The sequence below is a fragment of the Dendrobium catenatum genome, unplaced genomic scaffold (assembly GCF_001605985.2).
Source record: "Dendrobium catenatum unplaced genomic scaffold, ASM160598v2 fragScaff_scaffold_754, whole genome shotgun sequence".
NCBI lineage: Eukaryota > Viridiplantae > Streptophyta > Magnoliopsida > Asparagales > Orchidaceae > Dendrobium > Dendrobium catenatum.
Window position 1 is genome coordinate 387,915 of NW_021319216.1, and position 7,317 is coordinate 395,231.

The 7,317-nt window shown below is 35.2% G+C and overlaps 2 pseudogenes; both read left to right on the forward strand.

Annotated features, from left to right (window-relative positions):
- Positions 1-309: 309 nt before the first annotated feature.
- Positions 310-764, forward strand: LOC110105964 (annotated as a pseudogene).
- Positions 765-6,215: 5,451 nt separating this feature from the next.
- On the forward strand, positions 6,216-6,694 carry LOC110105954 (annotated as a pseudogene).
- The last annotated feature ends 623 nt before the right edge of the window (positions 6,695-7,317 follow it).

Sequence of the window (7,317 nt, forward strand, 5' to 3'; positions counted from 1 at the left end):
GAAAAATAAAATCTGAAGCATTTCAGATTCCCTTAAGGAATTATTCAGTTTTTGTGGAAGAAATTTGGAGTTAATTTTCCTCTCCCTAGCAGAAATCTGAAATTCTCCAAAGACCTCACCTTGGGTTTCAAGCAACCTGAAGCTTCCAAGTTGCTGTTTTACCCACAGCAAATTGCTGTCCACAGATTCCTACAGCCACCAATGGCTAATCTCTCAGAATTTGGGAGAAAAATCTGAACTGTTTCAGATTTCCTAAAAGGAATTGTTTCAGATTATTGCCAGCATCCGCTCCCGTTCTACATCATTCGCATGCTTGGTGATGCCCAACATGTTGAAGAGGCTGAGAGAATTGGGATGGATTGGATGGATGTTGAAGCATTGAAGAAAATGAATAAAAAAAGAAGTTTGTTAAAAGGTTGGCTAAGAAGTATCATGCCTTCTTGGCTTCTGAGCATATAATCAAGCAAATTCCTAGTCTTCTTGGTCCAGGTCTCAACAAAGCTGGGAAGTTTCCTACACTTGTTACTCATCAGGAATCCTTGGAATCAAAAGTTAATGAAACTAAGGCTATGGTTAAGTTCCAACTAAAGAAAGTCCTCTATATGGGCGTTGCAGTGGGCAATTGCGGAATGGAAGAGAAGCAGATCTTTCAAAATGCTGAGCTTAGTGTGAATTTCCCTGTTTCTCTTCTGAAGAAAAAATGGCAAAATGTTAAGTGGTTTTATCTGAAGAGCACGATGGGAAAGCCTTACAGAGTCTTCTAAATTATTCTTATTTTTGCCTTGACTGCATTCGCCAATATAGACTTTAAAATAAAATTACAGCTTAGTGTGAATTTCCTTGTTTCAAAATGTTTAGCTCAATTGTAGATTCTGCAATTAAGCTTATCTTATAAAATCCATGTCATTTTGCTATGAGATTTTGCTTTTTGTTGAATATTCTATTTGATTTTAAGCATGATGGATATTGGATAAAATAGCTTAAAAAAACCTTTCCTATTGAAGTCGGGAAATTAAAAGTGTGTACTATTAACAAATTATTCTTAATAAAAAAGTGATATTCATATTTGATCATCTATTAAGATTAATTTATGTTATCTAATATTTAGATATTCCATATTAGTAACATTTCAAGGAATCAATTTTCATGCGTGTTCTGTGAAATTGATTGGAGTTCGATAATTGCAGCACGCTGATATTAATTTTATAGTGTTGGATGAGAAAAAAATGAGATTTTGTTTGGGACTTCTTTTTTACTTTTTTAAAGCTATTTTTTAGCTCAAAAAATTTTTAAACAAAATACAAATGATTTTTTCTTATTTTTTCACCATATTCATTTTATATTAAGAAAGGCCTGAAAATTATGCTTCTTTTAGGAGCATAGCCTTTTTTTTGGGGTTAAAACCCTCAGGGGGGGGGGGGGTCTATACGTTGATTAAGGGAAAAGTTATTAGTCCTTAAAAGATCAAATGCTCTCTAAAGCACAAAAAAGTACATTCACAATAAAATTAAGCTAATGAGCTAATGATCCTATTTAAATTACAAGATATAAAATAAAAAGCAAAAAAGAGGTAAGAAGTCAACCCTCAAAAAATTGCCTCGACAAAATCTTCAATGAATTTAGCACCGATCTTCTACAAAAATGAAAGAAACCAAACCCAAAGACTAAAAACAACAAAACACTGCATGAAAAAGCCAAAACTTACGCACCAGCCAGCATAAGCTTAAATGAACCTAAATCAGCCTGCAAGTAAGCAACGCCACAGCCAACAAATAGAATATAAGAAAGAGAAAAATAGCTCATAAAGCCAACACCAAAGGACCCAAGGAAAGAAAACAAGAAATCAACCAAAGCTTCCAAAAAATAAACCAACACTGAAAGCCAACAAACAAGTGAGCTAATTCTTAGAGTCATTTCCTATTATAGATCTTTTCACAGTATATTTGAAAAGCTGAACCAAGCATTTCTTTTTTTCCTACTCTTTTTACTAACCATGCTAGAAAATCCTTCTTTATCAATTTGCACCACACTAAACTCCAAATCCTTATGAGAATAATTAAGAGGAGCTTCAATTTCTCAATTAGCCAATGATTCACAAGAGTTAAGCAAATCATACTGATCAATCGAATTAACCAAAAGCAATGTAGACTTTCTCAAACCCAAATGTAACAAAGCCTCATCAGAAATAGGGGCACTAGGATTATTCACAATTGGCACTTTATTAGTAGTATCCAGACTCTTAATCATCATGCAAGAACAGAATGTCCCACCGGCTCAAATACTTTGATAGCTGAAAGACCATTTAGAGTAACAATAGAAAAACACATACTGGATAATGGGAGTCGAATCATAAGAATTACCATTCACATTAATATTAGACACCATAAATATAATATCATCTTTAGCATTATTAGTATCCAAAGTGTTTTTAATAATAGGAGGAATAATCGCATAAGGGACAACATATAAAGGAACTAAACATACATTATTATTATGACTTAAACAAGCATTTTCAACATTAACATTAGTCATCGATTTTTGCTTCTAAAAAGAAGAGTCATAGTAGTAATAGACATTTTATTAGAAATATCTAATTTTTTCATCATCACTACAGGGTTAGAGGAACCCAAAGGCTCCCGGACAAAAAACAACAACTTCATGAACATCAAGAACATTAACATATTATCATTAGTAGAAACCGTGCCATCAAAACTAGGCTTAGAGATGCTCAAATGAATCTTATCTAAATGGTGGTGAAGGATATGGCAATTAACTTTAGAGTGATCTAGGGATTTGTAGTGTTCACAAAAGGGCGTAAAAGCCTCCATTTAAACATGTTGAATACCCCCTAGTTTATATGGACCAATCCAAAAAGAATCGGGAAAGTGTTTAGAAACATCCAACTAAACAAGAACATGGACAACATAATGCTGAGATCTCATGCACCAAAGTGCCATTATCGGTTTTAAGCGGGTGGCTAAATAATGAACCCAATCCATGAAGGATAAAAGGAGAAAATAAATAGGGACAGAGGTTAGGGAACAACAACGAGATCAGAATGATCGAAAATTTTGCAATAATATTAAAAAAAGGAGATCACTTTACCAATTTCATGTAACCATTGTTGACAAAGTAAGAGTGGTGAGAAAAAACACCACAATATTTTTTTTAGGGAAAACCCACAGAGGGGCCTACGCGTTAATATAAATAAAAAAATACAAAGTTTTTAGGGGGACGATTAGCTCACTAATGCTCAAAGAGCTACACAAAAATTTAAGGAAAGAAAACCTAAGAGCCGAAAGTCCCATACTACTCCAAAATACAAAATTGCCTAGATACAATTTAAGACGGCACCAAGTAAGCGCCCAAAAGGAAAGAAAGATCCAAATATAATCAATCAACATAATCTTTCTGCCAAAAAAATGACCTCCACACCAGAGTAAGCCTCCAACACACCTGCAAAAAAAAAATAAAACACCAATCCAAAAAGAAAAAACAACAAAGAGAGTGCAAGTACAATTAATACTTAAAATGTTAAGCACATATATGAACGACATAACTAGATTAGGTAATAAACAAAATAATCTTCGAACGAAAATACCCATAGCAGAATTTACCAGAGCCATGATTCAAAAATTCATAAGTAAGTTAGCAGATAAGTAAAAAACTTGACTGATCAACTGGAAAGAGACCAACAACAAATTAGCCTCCGTAAAAAAACCACACACAGGATAGGTTAAAGCACCACGTAGAAACTAGTCCGAATGAACATCACCATTACTCATATAGGTGAAAAGCCAAAACTCTCCAGTAGGCCAACCACTGAAAATTAAATCCCAAAACCTGAGCCACCACCAAAATTGAGTCCAGTCTAGCAAGAATTACTAATTGACATCCAACCAACAACAAGAGATAAGTAACTAGACCAACCAATTAAAATTGATGAACAAGTAAATCCTGAAGAGCATCCAGTAGTAGCCATACCATAAAAAATAAACCCATAATGAAATAGTCATGGCAATAGATAACCACCCAACCATCAGCCAACTAAACAAAACCAAAATGAAAGTAAACTGAGCCAACCAAATCATAAGGAAAGAAAACCACCAGATCTTCCCCAACAACAATACCCGAGGGAACATGATAGAAAAGCTACCAGCATGCTATAAGAATGTCCAGATCACATCAACAAAATACACCAGAAAGAGGGAGCCAGAGAAACCACCAAACTAAAAACCCAATAACAAAAACAAAGAACCCATCAGCCAAGACGAATATAAGGAAATCCAAGTTTGTCCAACTTAACCAAACCTCTCAAGAGAAAAGGTAAGTTAGAACCAACAAATTTTTTATTAGCCTCAAGTTGACACCCAGATTTGGCCAACCAATTCGCACAGGCAATATTGTCTTCCTGATAAACATGAGCAATCATGTAATTAAGGGTAGAAAGGAAATGTTTATTCTTTTAATAATATAGAAATTATGAGGATGGCCTGTAGCCTCATTTTGAATGGTCCGAATTAAAATCAAATCATCCACCTCAATCAACACATTCGTAAACCCCCACCTTTGGCAAATGTCAAGGCCATGGGACAAACCCATAAGTTCAGCAGTAATCACATTACAGAAAAAACACTACTATAATCCAAGTCATTAACTAGTTTAATTAATATTAGCCTAGGGTACAAGAAAATCACAAAGAAATCACCAATGAGTTTGAGATTGAAGAAGAACTTACGGATCGAGTCGAGAATAGGTCTCCGACCAGGAAACTTACCAACCAACGCAAACTCGAAAGAAGCAGTAAGAGTAAGGATTTCCTCTTCAAAAATTCACAAAGATGATAAGCCACGATGAGTTGTGGTTTTAAGAGTTGGGAAACTAGCTGAAAAGGAAATCTCAGACAAAGCATCTAAGAAGGAACGATAATTCTTTTGTCCATTTAAAAAATCTGGGTCATTCAACTAATTAGTTGTCATCCGACCGTAAAGACAGCCATAGGTGACGAAATCTGAAACAAATACTAAAGTCTTTAATTATATCCGTTCTAACAAGCTTTGAACAGTTATTTCAATAATGAAAGTTAAGTATATGAATATGACTTGAGTAGAGTCAACCTTCCCCAGGGGCGGAACCCAATGGGTTCCGGGGGGGCAATTGCCCCCCTCAAAATTTTTTTAATTTTTTTTTATATGGTGTTTTAGATAAATTACCCATTATTTATTTATTTTTTAGTCTTTATTACAACGGTTTTCAGGCAATTGCCTCCCCTAAAAATTTTAAAATACTATGGTCTTTAGGTAATTGCCCCCAACAGGTCGAACCCCGCCAGGGGCACTGCCTCCTTGGACCCAGACATATATGTCTTATAAGTTTGCCCCCTCTGAAAATTAGGGCTGGTTCCGCCCCTGACCTTCCCGTTCTTAATATTTTAAGTTTTCGATGCTTGCAAATCCCATATGATTTGTTGAAGAGACTTATGCTATAAATATATACAAAAAATTCAATTTTTATAAAATCAGGCAATTCAAATTGTCATGAAGGATCATAGTCCAGTGGGGCACCTGCCCCCAGTGCTCCCTCCGCCTCTACGAAGGTGGCAAGATCACGAGAACATAAATGAAATAAACCGAGAAAAATAGAGAAGATGAGATACTAATTGCATCGGTGCATGTTATTCTTTATGAGAAATAATAACAGGCTAGAAAAAAATAAAATTATTTTTGAAAAAAAATCACTTTTAATATTTAAAACAAATAAGTTATTTAAAAAATTACATAAATAAGCAAAATTTAGTATATTTGTAATATATAAAGAAAATAAAAATATCACCTAAATATAATCTAAACTAACCACTCATTCATCCGTGCTAATCACCACGTCGCCACGCACATCATGTTCAGTATTAGCCTAAATCTAAGATTAAATACTCCACATCATTCATCAGCCTATAAATCACATAAATGAACTACTTAGCCCACCCTGTAAATGGGGCCGACTACCGAGTCAGGAGGAAACTGGAAGCTTTGAGAGTTTTTTGTTTCCACCTAAGCCTAGAAAAGTTGAAAGATAGATGGAGAAGCAAGGCGGTGCCCTCCCTCTTTCCTCCTCATCCATAAATGCTCATTGCAATCCTTCTCTTCAAAATCAAGCGAACACTTTTCCAATCTCAAGTCCTTCGCATAATCTAATCTTGTTCAAGAATTAAAAGCTAGATGTTGATAATTAGCGGAGACAAAGTCTTTGAACCCTTATCATTTGACAAATGGGATCCATTAGAGAGCTTCACCACGTTCTCCGACAATGCCATCTATGCTCCCGGCTCCAATTTTGTGACCAAGGTTTCGACCTTCGCCAACTCGCGGTTCGACTGGAATGAGACGCCGGAGGCTCACATCGTTGAGCCCGATCTTCCCGGCGTCAAAAAGGAGGATGTTAAGGTCGAGGTCATGGAAAACAGAGGCCTCCAGATCAGCGGCGAGCGGAAGAGGGAGCAAGAGAGAAGACCCATCGCTGGCATCGAATCGAGCGAGGCAATGATAAGTTCCTCCGCCGATTCCCACTGCGGGAGAACGTGAAGGTAGATCAGGCGACAGCGTCCATGAAGAATGGTCTGCTTAGTGTCGTCTTACCCAAGGAGGTGGTGAAGAAGCCTAACGTGAAGTCTATTGAGATTTCTGGAGAGGATGAATAAGAGAATCTTGTTTGCATCTCAAATAGCCATTGCTCTATGCTTGTTTTGTTGTTGCGAGGGTTATTTGAGTGCTTTGTTCTGTGCACTGTGCGATGTTTGATTTAGGCTTTATTTGGAACGTTTTTTTACTGCTTCTTAAAATAATTTTTTAGTAAAAAATAAAAATTTTTGTGATCTATTAAGAGTGTATTAATAACAAATTATTCGAAATAAATAAGTGATGTTCATCTTTGATCATCTATTATGATAATTTTATGCTATCTAGTCTTTAGATATTCTATATCAGTAACATTTTAAGGATTCAATTTTCATGTGTGTTTGTGAAATTCATCGGAGTTCGATGATATGCAGCATGATGATATTAATTTGATGGTGTTGGATGCAATTAAAAAGTGCTTTGTCTTAAAAATTGCTTTAAAAACAATAAGATGGTATGAGACATGATAATATTTATATATTCTTAGGAATTTATGCTTTGCCTTTGTTTTTTTCATTTTTGTATTAAAAAACTGCTTTAAAAAGTAATAAAAAAGTCATCCCAAAAGAAGCCTTAATCTTCTGTAACATATAAATATGATTATATATTTATGTTGAATTCAAAGTGGTTCAAGAATTAAATTTAA